At 46.5% G+C, this 19291-nt stretch overlaps 1 pseudogene; it reads left to right on the top strand.

Moving 5' to 3' along the window:
* The first annotated feature begins 5980 nt into the window (after positions 1–5980).
* Positions 5981–18602, top strand: LOC132806905 (beta-1,3-galactosyl-O-glycosyl-glycoprotein beta-1,6-N-acetylglucosaminyltransferase 3-like; annotated as a pseudogene).
* The last annotated feature ends 689 nt before the right edge of the window (positions 18603–19291 follow it).

Genomic DNA, 19291 nt, shown 5'->3' with positions numbered 1-19291 from the left:
CAAACGAGCACAATATAACAAATAACCATTAATATTCCAGGAGGCATATTCCACCTTTAATTCATGATTCCAGAAAGACATACCTAGATAATTATTAAGTGCATTCAAATAATTAGGACAAAACATATTTGTCATTAGTTCGAAGTCCGATACATTTTACACACACACATATTTTACATCGGGTCTTTTGTAGCATCTCCCAGTTGAGGCGACCTGCAAATGCATCCAAGCTGTCACTGATGCCTCTTTCTCCAGATTACACTTGTTTTACATCATTCACCCATAACAAGGAGAGCCAAGCAACCTGGGCAGTGGGATTCTCTGCCATCACTTCCTTCCCCCAGCTGTAGGGTGTCATAGCCTGTACCCATATTGCTTTCAGACTGCCCTATCACAAACCTGCAGAGCTGGAGAGTGGAAGGTTTTATCACTTCCACAATGTTTAACTTATATGGAACCATCGATGCCAGAGTTTGGAGGATTATTTCAGACTGTCTTGGAGCTGCCATGATGTTGATGTAGAAGACAAGTCCCGAGTTCCTGCCTCCTTCCAAAGACGTTGGGCCACAGAAGAAGAGCTGCAGGGAATTCAGTGAAAAATTCTCTAAATTTGGTTCATAACATGTTTTTCTTTTCTTGTTATTCTTTCTTGGGATGTGGTTTTTTTGGTAAGGCTGCCATTTGTTTTCCATCCATTATTACCTTTGAACTGAGTGTCTTACTTGACTATTTCAGATGTCAGTTAAGAGCCAACGTAATTGCCATGGATCTGGAGTTTCACTAATAAACCTGTAATCTGAGAATCAACAATGGTTATATGGTCATCATAGGCTAGTCTTTAAATCCAGATTTTATTGAATTCATATTTCACCATCAGCTGTGGTAGTATTCAACACCATGACTTCCAGAACAGTAGGTTAGTGCTCAGGATGACCACATGACAATAATGCCATAAGAAACAGGAACAGGAGTAGGTCCTTAAGCTCTTGATCCTGCTCCACCATTCAATAGGATCGTGATTGATCCAACATTCCTCACTTTCACCTTCCTGTGCTTTCCCTGGAAGCCTTGATTCCCTGGCTGATCAAGAATCTATCCATCTCAGCCTTAAATATACACAAGGACTCTGCCCCCACGGGGGGCACTGTGACAAGGACTTCCAAAGACTCAAAGATAAGAAATTCATCCTCGTTTCAGTCTGAAACTGGCACCCCTTGATTCTGAGACCATGCTTTCTGGTCCTAGATTCCCCTATGACAAGAAACCTCCTCTCAGCATTTTCCCTGTAAAATCCCTTAAGAATCTCATATTTTTCAGTTAGATCATTCTTCTAAGTTCCAGTGAGTAGAGTCTCAACCTATTTAGCATTTGCTATTTCGACAATCCCTGCTCTCTAGGGATTTGCCTTGTAGACATTCTCTCAACTGCCTCCAATGAAATTTCCCCAAACAAAGCGACCAAAACTGCTCACATTAGTCGGGACTGATAAAGTTTATAAAAGAATGATGGGTATGGATAGAGTTAATGCTAGTTGTCTTTTCCCAAGGGTGGGCACTTCAAGACTAGGGGGCACATTTTTAAAGTGAGAGGAAAGAGATTTTAAAAAGATGAGGAACTTTCTTTATGCATAGAGTGGTTCGCATGTGGAATGAACTTCCTAAGAAACGGGAGGGTGTGGGTACAATTATAAGGTTTAGAAGACATTTGGATATACATGAGTGGGAAAGGGTGGTACGGCTATGGGCCAGGAGCCGGCAGGCGGAACTAGTTTAGTTTGGGATAATTTTCAGCTACGCTTTGTTGGACCGGAGGGTCTGTTTCAGTGTTGTATGACTCTATGTGGTCTCACCAGTAAGTCTTCCCTACTCTTACACTCCAATCTCCTTGAAATAAGGGTCTATGAATGTTATCAAGATTCTAATGCGACCCTAAGGCAATGGCAAGATGAAGATACAACACTGCCTATGCTTCCACCAGGGCCACAGTTGAACAATCATAACTCAACCACTTCAAGATGAGTTGGAAGCTCCAGTGGGGCATTGCAGTATAGATCAGAAATGGTGCACTATGCCTTTCTCAAGTGCAGTTGACAAACAGGGTGTGGACTGTCGGCAGAGGAAATAGGGGATCAGCAGTAATCTTCTGAGAGTGAAGATAAAGGCAAGGACATTGAACAGGGTGAACATACATGACAGCAGACATACCTACATTAGAGGGTAATGCACTGTCAAAGACAAGAAAACAGAAAGAACTGAATTGCAACACATGTCTAGGATGAATAAACTGGTATTGACTTCCTCATGTATAATTGTTTTTGGTTATATGGTAGCAACCATGGTTCGGGCAAAATATATGTGGACCAAATTATTTTTGTAATCATCCAACATTCCTGTTGTTGAGTAAATGTATTCTTAATCATATTAATGTATGCTTGGTGAAGGTAAAGGTAAGGTGCACATAGTCTGAGTAGACCGTGGGTTGTTCTCATTACAGAGAGATGTGTATGCTCAGTTTGTATTGTCTAGTATCTACACATCATAGACCCTTCAAACTGTTGAGGAGATAGCAACAGTCAGTGAAAAAGGGACACTAACATAGCTTGCTGCTAAAGTTCGGTGGTTTTATAGCCTGCAGTCAAAATATGTAACTCAGTGTAATGTCATCTCTCACAATAATAAGTTAAGAGCATTCCTGAGGCATTTTATAATAATGATCCCAGGAATGAAAGGCTTGTCACATGAGGAGCGGTTGAGGACTCTGTGTCTGGACGCAATGGAGTTCAGAAGAGTGAGGGAGATCTGATTGAAACTTACAGAATGCTGAGACCCCGTGGTAGACTGGATATGGACAGGTGTGTCCACAAGCAGGAGAGATGAGAACCAGAGGACATAAGGACATAGCCTCAAAATGAAAAGGTGATGCTTTAAAGCTGAGAGAAGCTGTAGACTGGTAAGCCTGACATTGGTGGGGGGCAAGTTGCTAGAGGGAATCCTGACGGACAGGATTTACATGTATTTGGAAAGGCAAAGGATTAGAAAGAGTCAACATGGCTTTGTGTGTGGGAAATCATGTCTTCCTAACTTGGCTGACTTTGTTCAGAGAAGTAACAAAGAGGATTGGTGAGGGCAGAGCGGTAGACGCAATCTATGTGGACTTCAGTAAGGTGTTCTACGGTATCCCCACGGTAGACTGGATAGCAAGGTTAGATCACATGGAGTACAAGCAGAACTAGCCACTTGGATACAGAACTGACTTTGAAAGTCAAAGACAGAGGGCGGTGGCGGAGAGTTGCTTTTCAGACTCGAGGCCTGTGACAGTGGTGTGCCACAAGGATCGGTGCTGGGTGCACTGCTTTTCATCATTTATATAATGATTTGGATGTGAACATAGGGGATACAGTTAGTAAGTTTACAGATGACACCAAAACTAGAGGTGTAATGGATGGCAAAAAAAGTTATCTCAGAGTACAACAGGATCTTGATGAGATGGGCCAATGGGCTGAGGAGTGGTGCATGTATGGAATGAGCTGCCAGAGGAAGTGGTGGAGGCTGGTACAAATACAGCATTTAAAGGGCATCGGATTGGTATATGACGAGGAAAGGTGCAGAGGGATTTGGGCCAAGTGCGGCAATTGAGTCAAGATTAGGTGAGGAGAACTGATCGGCATGGATGAGTTGGATTGATGGGACTGTTTCTGTGTTGTACATCTCTATAACCCCCTCCACCCAGTACACTCCTCCCTATCTCTGTAACTTCATCCAGCCCTGACACCTTCCCTATTTCCAGAACCTCCTCCACCCCCTACACCCCACCCTATCTCTGAAACCTCCTCCTGTCCCAATAACGCTCTCTTAGCTGTAACATCAATGCTCATTATCACTCCATGATGTCATCCCTCCTGTGATCCCAGCCTCTTGACCATCCCCTAATTCCATCACTCCACCGGCCTTCAGCTGCTTGGGCCCTCCATGTTATCATCTCATAAGACTTTGAGCAATTTGCATTTCCCTTCTCTGATGAATCCTGTCCATTTTTTCCTGGAAACAATGTTATACCTGTTGTGGATTTACTAGAGTAATTCAGGAAGAGTCCCTCAACAGCACCTTGTAAACCCAACATCAATATCATCTTGAAGACAAGGCCAGCAATATGACGTAACACTACTCCTTCTGCAGTTACTCTCCACTTCACCCTTAATCCCAATTTTGAAATTAATCATCCTTCCTTCAGTTTTTCTGGGACAGAATCCTGGAACTCTCTCCCATGTGACTTTGCATTTGTGGTCAGGGTTCTTAAAACACAAGGACAGTGGGTTTAAAGAGGAGAGTTCCTTATCATTAATGCCGGAGAGATTAGGGGGATGGGTAACAAGGCTGTCCCAGTCAGTGATGCCCACTTCATGTGAATCCACAAACAAGTCTGTCATTGCGATGTTGCCATGGGAATGCACATTACATTCCTGTTCTGAGGGATACACAGGAACAGTAGGAAATGAGACTTGGTCGAATCAGTCAAAGAGCCAAGATGTTTCCCATCAGTGTCCCAGCGAGATGTGGACAGTTACAAGAGGAGTCAGGGTGAAACAATACCTGCTGGAGTGTGATGACCTTCATTGTTCAGCTCTCTGAACATTGGAGTTGGGAGGGCGTGCTGAGGTTGGACAGGAAGTTGGTAAGGGCAGTTCTGGAAGACTGTGTCCTGTTCTGCTCACGCTGCTGTAGGAAGGATATTATTAAACTGGGGATGGTTCAGAAAAGATTTACCAGGATATTGCCAGGAGTGCAGGGTTTGAGATATAAAAATAGACTGGAGATGCTGGTGATATTTTACAAAGAACATTACAGCACAGGAACAGGCCCTTCAACACTCCAAGCCTGCACTGACACATTTTGCCTTCCATATGAAAACTGTCTTCACTTACAGGATCCGTATTCCCCTGTTCCCTTCATATTCATGCCTGCTGCTGGATGATTCTTGAAAACTACAATTGTATCTGCTTCCACTGTCTGTTCTGGCAGCGTGTTCCATGAACTCGCCACCCTTTCCATGATAAACATGCTTCACATATCTCTTTTAAACACCCCCCTGACCCCTGCACCTTGAACCTGTGTCCCCGAGTAACTGACTCTTCCACCCTGAGAAAAGGCTTTCCACCCTATCCATGCCATTCACAATCTTATAAACTTCTATAAGGTCGCCCCTCAACCTCTTGCATTCTAGTGAAAACAAACCCAGTCTATCCAATCTTTGTTCACAGGTAAAATCCCCCATTCCAGGCAATGTCCTGGTAAACATTTTCTGTCCCCTCTCTAAAGGATCCATTTCGGAACTGTACGTGTTTTTCACTGCAGCATAGGAAATTGAGGGGTGACCTTATTGAGGTTTATAAAATCCTGACAGTGATTGATAAGGTGAATGACAAGGGTCTTTTCCCTAGTGTGGGGGAGTTCAGACTCAGGGCCATGTTTGTAAGGTCAGAGGAAAAAGATTTAAAGATTGAGGCGCAACTCTTTTTTCCCCAGAGTGGTTTGTGATGGAATGACCTTCCAGACGAAGTAATGTATGTGGGCACAGTTACAATGTTTAAAAGATGCCAGCTCTTGATGCCAGTCGTTTTTTTTCTCTATTCTGTGCTACTGAATGCCCAAATTTCTGTGACATGCATTTCCAGAGGACTAACATGGCAAGGGGGTACATGTTAAATAGGAGGACCCTGGCAAGCACAGAAGATTAGACGGATCCTGGTTTGTGTGTCAAGCCATCCGTGAAGGCAGCAGGATAGGCAGGTAAGGGAATTAAGAAGGATCAAAGCCACTGACTACATGAGCAGGGAGGTGTCATGTTGGAGCTTTACAGGATTTTGGTGAAACCTCAGCTGGAGTACTGGTGTAAGAGTCACAGTACAAACAGGTAACCACCTTCCCGTCTCCTGGTCCTCTCTTCATCCAAGGGTTACCCCTCCCACATTGTTGTGGGCTCGATGGCAGGTTCCTTCCTGAAAGAGCAGCCCGGGCAACACCGGTCCAGGAACGGCCGGAGAGAAGCACAGAGCGGGCAAGGAAATGACTGGATCCAGGCAGGCAGACAGGAGCAAGAGGAGCCCGGACTCCGAGAGAGAAACAACGGAACATTGGCTGGGTTTCATCCAGAGGAGGGCGGGAGGAGTTACTGAGAGAGACAGAGAGAGAGGGACACGTGTTAGTGAGAGAGGGAGGAGAGGGAGAGGGAGGAGAGGTGTGACTGAGGGAGAGAGGTGAGTTAGTGGAGGAGAGGGATTACAAAAGGAGAGGGGTTATAGAGGGAGCGGGGTTACAAAGGGGTAATGGAGAGAGGGAGAGGTGTTAAAGTGGGAGAGGAATTCCAGAGGGAGAGCAGTTCGGGGGGAGAGGGAGTGAAAGTCAGAGTCATTCGTTGAATGTTGGGGAAACAAGGGAAGACAAGGGTCTAACAAGGACAGGGGACTGGCTCGTGCGACATCTCCAGCAATTTGAATCACCCCTTCCCCAAGGCCTGGTGGAGGCAGTGCTGCCCAGCACAGAGAGCATCCATTCTGCATTTGCCTATCGCTTATAGGCTGGGGACACTGCCCTCTAGAAAGTGCCATGCCCAAGCTGAGCCAGCGTTGTGCCCACTGGTCGTTCCTCAGATCAGCGTTGTGAGTGTTCAGTGTGGTCTTGTTGTGCCAATGGCTGCTGGTCCAGAGAGGAGGGGGCCGGCTGACCCTCAGGCTGGTGAAACCAGGCGCCAGTCCAATGCAGGAACACCTCCTGCTGGTCGAGGAGAACTCCACCTGCTGGCAGATCATCCAGGGGGACAGGCAGGAGTTGGAAAGGGCCCTCCTCAACTCTATTATGTCTCCCTCAAGCACAAAGCCGTCACTGAGGGACATTATCTGAACATGACCCGAAATTGCAGATCATTTGTGAGGGCCCGCAGGTATATCACTGGCCCCCTGAGCCCTCAGGAGGAACACTTCCCCTTGGCTTACTCCATGGTCATCCACCAGAGCATTGAGATGTTCAAAAGGCTTCTCCGGAGCATTTATGCCCCACAGAATGTCTACTGTATCCACGTGGACCGCAAATCCCCGAGTCCATTTCATGCGGCAGTTCGGGCCATCGCTTCGTGTTTCCACAATATCTTTGTCGCAGCCAAGCTGGAGTGGGTCACCTATGCTGGCTGGAGCAGAGTTCAGGCGGATCTCAACTGCATGAAGGAGCTGCTGGAGAGCCCTGTCCCCTGGAGGTACTTCATCAATGTGTGTGGCCAAGACGTCCCCCTGAAGACCAACCGGGAGATAGTCCGCAGCCTCAGAGCTCTGAACGGCTCCAACGTGATTGAGTCGGATCCTGCGCCAAGGTTCAAAAAGGTAACCGCCTTCCTGTCTGCTGGGCCTCTCTTCATCCAAGTGTTTTCCACCCTCCCTCCCTCCATCATCTCTTTCTCCCCTCCAGTCCTTCACTCCTGCCTGTACAAAGAGAGACAGGGTTGTTAAAACTGTTCAGTTGCATGGAGGGAGGTTCAGAATGTACAAAGGAATATAGAGGAGTTGGAGAGTTGAGCTGCAAACAGAGTAGAAGGGCAATTGACGTTTCAGGTCGGAAACTTTCATCCGAACCCGGGGAGGGGAAGGGGCTGCAGAATAAATGGGGGTGTGGGGCTGGGGAAAGGGGGTGGGATGGCGATTGGTGGATGCAGGGAGGAGGTGACTGTGATTGGACAGTGGGTGGGGTGGAGCAGATGGGTGGAAAGGAAGATGGTCAGGTGAAAGAGATGGGGTGGAAAGAAAGGGCTGGGCCTGGGAAAAGGAGGGATATAGACTGATTACGAGAGTATACAGGAATGTAGGTAGGTTAAGAGTTAGGAGAAAGTGAGGACTACCGATGCTGGAGAACACATCAAGAGTGTGGCACTGGAAAAGCACAGTGGGTCAGGCAGCATTTGAAGAGCAGAAAAATCAATGTTTCGGACATAAGCCCTTGATCAGGAATGAGGCTTGTGGACCAGGGTGCCGAGAGATAAGTGGGATGGGTGTGGAAGGTAGCTGGGAAAATGATGGATCGATGAAGGGATTTGGAGGGGGGGGGGGCGGGGCAGGCGGGGGTGCGGAAGGTCGAGTGGACAGGTGAAGGAAGATGGACCGGTCAGGAGGGTGGTGTTGAGTTGGAGGCTTGGGACTGCAATAAGTTGGGGTGGGGAAATGAGGAAACTCGTGAAATCGACATTGATCCGTCTGGTTGCTGGGTTCCAAGGTGGAATATCCAGGCGTCAGCTGGTAAGGGTTTGGTGATGGAGGAGGCCCAGGACCTGCATGCCCTTGGTGGGAGGGGGAGTTAAAGTGTTCAACCACGGGCCGGCGGGGTTGGTTGGTGTGGGTGTTCCAGAGATGTTCTCTGAAACAATGCGCAAGTAAGAGTTCTGTCTCCCCGATGTAGAGGAGACCACATCGGGTGCAATGGATGCAGTAGATGACATTGGTGGAGGTACAAGTATATTTCTGTCAGAGGTGGAAGGATCCTTTGAAACCTTGGACGGAGGTGAGGGGGGAGGTGTGGGTGCAGGTTTTCAGAGGCCAGGGAAGGTGCCAGGAGGAGAGGGTAGGTTGGTGGGGGGTGTGGATCTGACAAGGGAGTTGTAAGGGGAATGGTCTCATCGAAAGCAGATGGAGTGCAGAGGGAAGTATGTCCCTAATGGTGTTTGTTAGTGGCAGAAGTGTTGGAGGATAATGCAATGTATCCGGATGTTGGTGGGGTAGAAGGTGAGAACCAAGGGGTTCTGTCCCTGTTGAGTTGGGAGGGGTGTGGTTGAAGGGTGAAGGTACAGGAAATGGAGCAGATGCAGTGGAGGGCATTGTCAACCACGTGGGAGAGGAAATTGTAGTTTTTGAGGTAGGACGCCATCTGGGATGTTCTGTGATGGAATTGGTCCTCCTGGGAACAGATGCAGCAGAGGCAGAGAAATTGGGAATAAGGGATAGTGTTTTTACAGGTGCAGGGTGGGAGGAGGTGTATTCCAGGTAGCTGTGGGAGTTGGTGGGTTTGTAGTAGATGTCCGCGATTAGTCGGTTGCCAGAGATGGAGATGGAGAGGTCCAGGAAGAGGAAGGAGGTGTCCGAGATTGTCCGGGTGAATTTGAGGTCAGGTCGGAAGGTGTTGATAGAATTAATGAACTTTTCAACCACCTCATGCAAATACAAGGTAGTGCCAATCCAGGCATCAATGTAGTGGAGGAATACGTGGGGAATGGTGCCGATGGATGAAGAGGCAGGCATCGTTGGGGCCCATGTGGGTGCTCATAGCTACCCCTTAAGAGTTAAGAGTGAACAAAAGAATGTAAGTTTGGTTCAGAGCATGTAAAGGATTGTTCTTAGGTTGATAGTGAAATAGTCTCACAAACTTGACTGAGTTTTTTGAAGAAGTAACATAGAGGATTGATGAGGGCAGAGCGGTAGATGTGATCTATATGGACTTCAGTAAGGTATTCAACAAGCTTCCCCTTGGAAGACTGATTAGCAAGGTTAGATCTCATGGAATACAGGGAGAACTAGCCATTTGGATACAGAAATGGCTCAAAAGGTAGAAGACAGAGAGTGGTAGTGGAGGGTTGTTTTTCGGACTGGAGGCCTGTGACCAGTGGAGTGCCACAAGGATCGGTGCTGGGCCCTCTACTTTTTGTCATTTATATAAATGATTTGGATGCGAACATAAGAGGAACAGTTAGTAAGTTTGCAGATGACACCAAAATTGAAGATGTAGTGGACAGCAAAGAGGGTTACCTCAGATTACAACAAGATGTGGACCAGATGGGGCAATGGGCTGAGAAGTGGCAGATGGAGTTGAATTCAGGTAAATGCGAGGTGCTGCATTTTGGAAAAGCAAATCTTAGCAGGACTTATACACTTAATGGTAAGGTCCTCGGGAGTGTTGCTGAACAAAGAGACCTTGGAGTGCAGATTCATAGCTTCTTGAAAGTGGAGTCGCAGGTAGATAGGACAGTGAAGGCAGCATTTGGTATACGCTCCTTTATTGATCAGAGTATGGAGTACAGGAGTTGGGAGGTCATGTTGCGGCTGTACAGGACATTGGTTAGGCCACTGTTGTAATGTTGCATGCAATTCTGGTCTCCTTCCTATTGAAAAGATGTTGTGAAACTTGAAAGGATTCCAAAATGATTTACAAGGATGTTGCCAGGGTTGGAGGGTTTGAGCTTTCGGGAGAGGCTGAACAGGCTGAGGCTGTTTTCCCTGGAGCGTCGGAGGCTTGAGGGGTGACCTTATAGAGGTTTACAAAATTATGAGGGGTATGGATAGGATAAATAGACAAAGTCTTTTCCCTGGAGTCGGGCAGTCCAGAATTAGAGGGCATAGGTTTCGGGTGAGAGGGAAAAGATATAAAAGAGACCTGAGGGGCAACATTTTCATGGAGAGTGTGGTACGCGTATGGAATGACCTGCCAGAGGATGTGGTGGAGGCTGGTACAATTACAACATTTAAGAGGCATTTGGATGTCTTCAATAATTTCAGTCCAAGACAAGATCTGAAGCAGCAGTATCGTCTGATATACTCTTGCAAGAATGGTGTCCACAAGGTAGGCACACCCAGTACACAACCTTGATACACTACTCTAAACCCAGCATCCATTCCTCTTGTTTATCTCTTGCCTTATCAGGCCTTGTGCGTATCAGTACAGGTTTTGCTTGGCCATTTCCACATCCCTCTGTGGTCTATTGTTAGAGTATATCCTCCTTCACTGCCATCTGCTTCCTTGCCTGCTAAAGCAACATTTCCTCTCATTCTTCGTCCACACTGAGCCTTATGACCTTGATTGTGGTTTCTGTTTTTGCAGAAGCGGGAAACAGATGCTTATAACTGTGTGTACAAGCCTATCTAGCTTAACCTACACTCCCCTTCCTCTTTCATGATTTAGCTTTGTGATTTTCACAGACAACATTTCTAATTGTTCCTCACAATTTATATATTCCATCACCAGGAAGAAAGGAAACAGACAGTCCTGTTTATTTATATTTTATTAAACAATTCACAGTTTATACAAACAATTACATTTACAGCTGTATACAGAGAAACAGCAATTTTACAAGGGAGGGGAATGACAAAGCCAAACCCCAAACCCTGACATTCAACCGGTTTTCAGGGAAATGAGGACAAACCTCAAATCCCAGTTTCAATCATTACAAACAGTAACAATGACATTCATACATATAAGACAGTCCACTTGTGTAAGAAACAGTGCATACAATACAGACCCCACCAAAAACAGCAAGCCTCTCCCCCCCCACCCCAATCCTTCCCACCTTCTGGCCGCTCTAAGACAGCCCGCCCCTACGCACCTTCCGGCTCTTGGTCCACCCTGACACACCTTTTGACCACCTCTAGGACAACACACCCCGTTACCCGCCCAGGGCGACAGTGCTGAGGACGGCATCTGGCTCTCAGTCTGCCCCTAATTACCATTGGGCTCTAATCACCCCAATGCACCGTCCGGCCAGTGGACTACCCCGACACACCTTCCCGCACCTCGAGGACAGCCCATCCCCTTCCCAGGGACGACAGCGTGCAGGGTAGCCCACAAGCCTTCTGGATCTCAGGCTGCCCCTATGCGCCTTCTGGCTCTTGTCTGCTCTGAGACATCTTCTGACCACCTCTAGGACAGCCCATCCAGATTACCCCTTCTCATGATGATAATGCTCAGAATGACCTACCCACCTACTGGCTCTAGAGGCAACTGCCATCAGGGTGGCCTACCCACCCTCTGGTTCTCAGGGTGACAGCTTTCATGAACGTCCCAGCTCAAAGTAAGAACTGCCAGACCCAGGGACACACAAGACACACAAGACGGTCTATCCAACACCTAGCTCTTGGGGAGACTGTCATCAGGGTGGCCTACCCACTCTCCGGCTTTCGGGACAGCCTACCAACCTTCAGGTTCACAGGATGGCCTACCTGCCCTCCAGCTCTCGGGGTGACAGCTTTCAGGATGACCCATGAGCCTCCCAGCTCACAGTAAGACCTACCAGACCCAGGGACATTCAAGACAGTGCTGGTGATAAGCCCAACAAACCATATGACAGTTAATTACCAACAAACAGAGTCCTTTCTAGTTCAGAGTCCATTAGTACAGACATTTTTCTTCAAAATGTAGAGTCCATTTCCAGGCCTGAGGGGTGGAGAGAGTGCCATACAAGGCCTTGATCAGACCACATCAGAATCAGTCTGTATATTTTTATCTCATTTAAAACATAAAATAATTACATTGACAGCAAGTTTCACCTGCCTTTTTCTTGGGATGAAGGGTTCATCTTATGAAGGAAGGTTGAACAAGTTGGCTTTTACATATTGAAGTTTGGAAATCTGAGAGATCTTTTTGAAATGTATAAATTTCTCTGAGGGGACATGAAAAGGTGGTTGATTGGACATTGCTTTCTCTTGTAGGTTTGACAAGATGTTCTGTAGAACAAGATATTGTCAGAGTCCTACAGCACTGAAACATACCCTTTTGTCCAACTCATCCTGCCAACCAGGTATCCTAATTGGAACTAGTCCCATTATCCTGTGTTTGGTCCATATCCCTCTAAACTTGTCCTATTTATGTTGTCTGTTAAATCTTGTAATTGTACCCACTACAATTCTTTTTGTCAATTTGCTCCGTATTTGCACTACCCTCAGGTCTCACCTTAAACCTATGCCCTCTGGGTTTGGACTCCCCCATCCTGGGGCTATTCGCTTTTATTGATTTTCCCCCACAATTTTATAAACCTCAATATGGTCAACCTTCACCCTCCAATACTCCAGTGAGAAAAGTCCTAGCCTATCTAGCCTCTCCTTATAACTAAAACCCTGCAGTCCTGGCAACATCTTTCTAAATCTATTCTGCATCCTTTGCAGTTTAACAACACCCTTCCAATAGCAGGGCGATCACAAATTTACCCAGTACTCCAAAAGTGACCTCACCAATGCCTTGCAGAATTATTTTCCCCTCAGAGGGCTGTTGCACTGTTTAAATCTCTTCTGTACAAAGTTGTAAAGGCTGAGTTGATGAAGTTATGAAAATGTGAAGTTGTTCATTTGGAAGGGCAATCAAAAGAATAGAATATTATTTAAATGGAGAAAGCTTCAGAAAGCTGTAATGCAAAGGGATTTGGGGGAACTACTGAATGAAACATGGAAAGCTTGCACACGGGGGTAGCAGGTAGTTGGGAAGACTAATGGAATATTGGATGAAAACAGAAATTTCTGGAGAGACTCAGCAGGTCGGGTAGCATTCGTGGAGAGAAAACAGAGTCAATGTTTTGAGTCTGGTGACCTTTCTTCAGAACTGAAGTGGAATGTTTGCCCTTATTTGAAGAGGGTTGGAGTGTAAAAGTCAGGAAGTCTTACTGCAACTGTGCAAGGTGCTTGTGAGAGCACATCCAGAGTACTGTGAGCACTTCTGGTCACCTTATTTAAGAAAACATGTTGTTTCATTGGAAGAAGTTAAGAGAATGTTTAGAGGGCTGGCCCCCATTATGGAGGGATTGTTTTAAAAACAAAAGGCTAAACAGGATTCTACTCACTGGAGTTTAGAAGAATGAGAGGTGACCTCATTGAAATGGACAGGATTAAGGGGCTTGACAGGATAAATGCTGAAAGGATGTTTCTCCTCATGGGAGAGTCCAGGACCAGGGTGGGGGTATTGTCTCAGAATAAAGGGGCACCAGTTTAAGACTGAGATGGGGTGGAATTTCCTCTCTCAGAAGGTTGTGCATCTTTGGAATTCCTTGCCACAGAGAGCTGTCCTTGTATATATTTAAGGCTAAGATGCTCAGATTCTTGGTCAGTGGGGAATTAAGGGTTATGGGGATAGGGCAAGAACATGGATGTGAGGAATGTTGAATCAGCCACGATCCTAGTGGAGCTGGCTTGAAGGACCAAATGGCCAACTCCTGTCCCGACTTGTTAATGGTCGAACATTTACTGATGAACCTGTTCAAAGATGTTATCGCACAACTCTGGAGCAGAAGCGACTTGAACCTGGGTCTCCGAGGCTCACACCGCATGGATCCTAGTTTACTTTATATCATGCACTTGACATTGATGCTGGTAGTTATGGCTGCAATTCGCACCAACCTGCCTTAGATCAAATTAATGAAGTGAAGCCAGTGTAGGTTTTCAAAAGTAAGTCTCCAACCTCGCATCATGCATTGATGAAGCAGCTGAGAATTTGAATGCAGAGAATGTTGTCTGAACTGGATTCAATGAAGTGTTTCACTAGACACTAGATAAAAACGGCTGGACAACAAAATTGACAACACAAGCCACAATTCATAGATCTTGTTTTGGATGATAGGTTGGTAGGTGGGAATGATCCACACAGCTGAGACATATAAACATCAAGACCTGGAGCAGGAGAAGATGATTTGGCCCTACATGACGCCCACCATACTATATGATCATGCCTAATCCTCTATCTCAATGCCATACTACCACTTTCTCCCCATGCCTTTGATGCTTTTGAAACCTATACATTTGTTAATCGCATTCTTGAATATATTCAATGACTCAAACTCCACAGCTTTCTGTGGTACAGAATTCCATAACTTCACTATCCTGTAAATTAAGAAATGTTTCCGCATCTCAGCCCTAAATAGACGACTGCTTTTATTCAATATGTCAGTGATATCAATCTTGGAGTATGTGGCACAATGCCCATATTCGGGGCAATGTCAAACATGGAGGATTGGCAAATGGTGAGGATGATGTAAATTGTCCAGAGGCACCATGGTGAACAGACAGCATCCAGTCAGAGGTGAATACAGAAGAGTGTAAGGTGATATGTTTTGGGAGAAGGATGTGAAGAGGTAATAGAAATGTAATGGCACAATCATAAAGAGTGTGCAGGGTTAGAGGGATCTGGCGATAAACATTCATCAACATTAGAAGGTGGAGGAGGCAGTAGGAGGGTAGAAAAGCAGAAGGCTTCATAAATAGAGGCATTGATGCCAATAAAGGGTTGTGTTATGCTGCATGCCGAATTGATTTAGCCCCAGTTGGATTGTTGTGGTCATTTCTGGTGACTATAAAATGATGTGAGGGCCCTCAGGACAGGGAGAAGAGGAGATTTCGCAGAATGGTGCCAGGGTTTAAGTTGGATGGCTCAGTCGGAAAGGTCAACGACGCTCCCATTGGAAGAAAGGAGATTGAGGTAAGGATTATTTAATGGGTACAGGGTGAGCACTCGGTAATGAAGACAAGGAAATATACTTCACTGTTCACCGATTGTACAAGTGCAATGGAATGCAGATGTAAGATTTTGGGTTAGAGGCATGGTGAGGATAACTGAGGAATTGAAACGTAAATGAAGCCTAAACTACATTTGTATGAGATGATGGCCAGTTCCGATGTAAGTTGGATAAAAAAAAGAGATCTGCTCCCATACATACAAGGAACAAGAGTAGAAATTGGCTTTTTTGATCCTGTTCCACCATCCACATTCCTGCATACCATCAATAATCTATCCTTCCCTTGGTAACCAAGGATCCATATCTCCCATGCATGATGCCACAAGGACCGAGGATAAAAGATACCTTTTGACACAATGTGAATAAAGTGTCTTGTGTCTTGCGGAAGGGGTGGCATGGTGGCTCAGTGGTTAGCACTGTTGCCTCACAGTGCCAAACACTTGGGTTCGATTCCAGCCTTGGGCGACTGTCTGTGTTGAGTTTGCACATTCTCCCCATGTCTGCATGGGTTTCCTCCGGGTGCTCTGATTTCCTGCCACAATCCACAAAGACGTGCAGGCCAGGTAGATTTGTCATGCTAAATTGCCCAAAGTATTCGGGTGTATTAGTCAGGGGTAAATATCGGGTAGGGTAATGCGTGTGGATGGGTAGCTCTTCAGAGGATTGGTGTGGACTTGTTGGGCAAAATGGCCTGTTTCCATACCGTAGAGAATCTAATGTGTGGTGTCCTTCACTCTGAGGGAGGAGCTTTGGATTCAAGTCCCACTCCAGGAGCTGATGGCCCAGGAAGGTGTCTTCATTGCTATTATGAGACACTCAAGGGTATGGGCCAAGTGCTGCAAAATGGGATGAGAATAGCTCGGAGCTTGTCTTTTTGACCAATGCTGACACGATGGGCTGAAGGGCAACTTATTACTTTGGTTTTCTAAACCTAAATAAGCAGAGATCACGGAGTCATAGCATCATACAGTATGGAACAGACCCTTCAGTTCAACCTGTCTGCGCTGACCAGTCATTCCAATCTGACCTAGTCCCATTTGCCAGCCTTTGGCACATATCTCTCTAACCTATTCCTGTTCATCCACATCTAGATGCCTTTTAAATATTGTCATTGTACCAGCCGCCTCCACCACCTCTTGGTAGCTCATTCCAGGCACACATCACCCACTGCGTGAAAAAGTAACCTTCAGGTTTTTCCCCTCTCACCTTAAACCTATGCTTCTAGTTTTGGACTTCCCCACCCTTGGGAAAAGACCGACATGGAAGGAATCAAAATGGGGCAAGAACAGAAAAGGAGGTCAGCTAAACAATTCTGAGCAGCAACAGAAAAATGCAGCCAAGTACGTATGTAAGCTAGCTAGCTTACTGAAACTGGCTCCAGTTAAGTGAGAAGGCAGGAAGACCAAAACAACACTCAACAGGTGTTGTAGAAGTTTAAGGTCAATGATCTAATGCTAAATACCATGTACCTAGATCAGGATCTGATTGATCAGTTGTGTTGCTAAGGCTTGAAATCAAAATGTAATTCATGAAAAGGGAACGCTGATTTGTGTGTAAAAGTGTGATTGCAACTGCCTGTTTCAGACTCTCCAGGTAAGGGTGGGCTTTGACCCGGCTGGTTGAGTCTTCTTGCATGTATGTGATAAAGGAAGCTGTGTGAGGTGTACTATCATCCGGCTGATCATTTCAACATCTATCCATGCCCCTCCTGATTTTATGAACTTCTGTAAGGATACCCCTCAGCATCTGACACTCCAGGAAAAATAGCCCCAGCCTATTCGATCTCTTACTGTAACTCAACCCCTCCAATCTCGGCAACATCCTGGTAAATCTTTTCTTCACCCTCTCAAGTTTAACAACATCCTTTCTTTCGAAGGGCGACCAGAATTGTATGCAGTATTTTAAAAGTGGCCTCACCAATGTCCTCTACAGACAATAGATCACACTTGGTAATGGCAAAGGCATATCAGAGATAGTCAAAGATACTCCTACTTATAGACAATAGGTGCTGGAGTAGGCCATTCAGCCCTTCGAGCCAGCATCACCATTCATTATAATCATGGCTGATCATCCACAATCAGTATCCTGTTCCTGCCTTATCCCCATAACCCTTGAATCCACTATCTTTCAGAGCTCTGTCCATCTCGGTTACAGCTGCAACATTACATCCCAACTCCTATACTCAATGCACTGACCAATGAAGGTAAAGGTATCAAACACATACTTCACCACCCTGTCTATCTGTAATGCACTTTCAAAGAACTATATCCCTGTCCTTCTCTCTAAGGCAAAAGCTCTGTGTTCAAGTCCCACTCCAGGAGTTGATGACCACAGGAAAGTGTCTCCATTGCACTGGTGAGACATGAAAGGCGATGTTCCCAGTGCTGGAAAATGAGACTGGAGTAGAAGGAGCCTGTTTTGCCAGCGCAGACACAATGGGCTGAAGGATCTATTTTTCTGGTGCTCTCAACCTTTATGACCAGAGAGCACAGCTTGAAGTGTATTTTTGGAGCCAGATCCACTGGGAGAGTTTGAGGATGAGTTTTATGTTTGCTCAGCAAATGAGCATTGGGAGATAGTTTGGGAGGCAGGGATATGGGGAAATAGGCAGGTGACTGGCACGAGGCAATAGGAGTGAGAAAGGCCTGAGGGGCTGAATGGCCTTGTTCTCCACTGTAAGGTGAGTAACTGAGAGAAGGAGTGTGCATGGATCTTGCTGGAGCTGGGGGTGAGGAGACTGCAGAGGAGTTGGGGAGGGGAAAAGCCATAGGCGAAGTTGAAAAGCTATCATTTCTACTTTCTCATCTCTCTCACTCTCTCTTGCGCTTGCCTTTTAGAAATGTTGGCAATACCACCACGATACCCTCGACCAAGTCGTCTTGACGGTGCAACTGAAAGACCAGCCGAACATCCGCACCACCATCTTCATGGGCAGCGCCTACTTCATGGCCACCAGGGAGTTTGTTGGCCATGTGTTTGACAGTGCCGAGATCCAGGCCTTCCTCAAATGGTCGGAGGACACCTACAGCCCGGACGAGAATGTGTGGGCTACCCTGCACAGAATGCCCAATGTAGCCGGCTCCATCCCGTACACCCAAGGGGCCACCAGGACACTTGGCCGGGCAGTAAAGTGGTCCTTTGAGGCTGGTGACATTGCGAGGGGTGCCCTGTACCCTCCCTGCACGGGAAGGTATCGCCACTTGGTTTGTGTGTATGGGGCAGGAGATCTACAGTGGGTGGTCCGTCAGAGATGTTACTTTGCAAATAAGTTTGACCCCAACATGGACAACACGGCAGTACAGTGCATGGAGGAATATCTCCGAAACAGGACACTTGGTAAAACGTGGACACCGAGTAAACCTCGGTGATGGTGGTAGGGGCAGTGAATGAGACATCGGAAACACTGAGAGACTGGGCACTGTGAGACTGTATGCTATAGCACTGGCTGTTGTGGAGGCCAGGCACTGTGAAACTGCATGCTGCAACATTGCCACTGTAGCACTAGGCAGTGTGAGGCTGGGCACTATAGTGTTGGGCACTGTGGAGATTGGATACCTTAATACTATCCACTGTAACACTGGGCACTGTGAGACTTAGCACTGTAACATTAGTTACTGTGAAAGTCAAAATGTGTGGTGCTGGAAAAGCACGGCAGGTCAGGCAGCATCCAAGGAACAGGAGAATCAATGTTTCAGGTATAAGCCCTTCATCAGGAATGTGGGGGAATAAGGGGGTTGAGAGATAAATAGAGTGAGGGTGGGGCTTTTGGTGAAGGTAGCTGGGAAGGTGCTCGGTAAGTCCAGTTGGATGGGTGATTGCGATTGGCCAGTGGGGAAGGTGGAACATATAGTTAGGAAGGAAGATGGACAGGTCAAGAGGGGAGAGCCGACTTGGAGGGTTGGATCTGGGATGAGGTGGGGGGGGGGAAGAGGAGAAATTTGGAAACTAGTGACGTCAATGTTGATGCCAAGTGGTTGAGGGTCCCAAGGCAGAAGATGAGGTGTCCTTCCTCCAGTCGTCGGATAGCTTGGATTTGGTGAGGGCAGTAAGTGTCATT

Source organism: Hemiscyllium ocellatum (genome assembly GCF_020745735.1).
Source record: "Hemiscyllium ocellatum isolate sHemOce1 chromosome 15 unlocalized genomic scaffold, sHemOce1.pat.X.cur. SUPER_15_unloc_5, whole genome shotgun sequence".
Classification (NCBI taxonomy): domain Eukaryota; kingdom Metazoa; phylum Chordata; class Chondrichthyes; order Orectolobiformes; family Hemiscylliidae; genus Hemiscyllium; species Hemiscyllium ocellatum.
The sequence above is the reverse complement of the archived record's forward strand: the minus strand, read 5'-3'. Positions and strand labels throughout refer to the sequence as shown.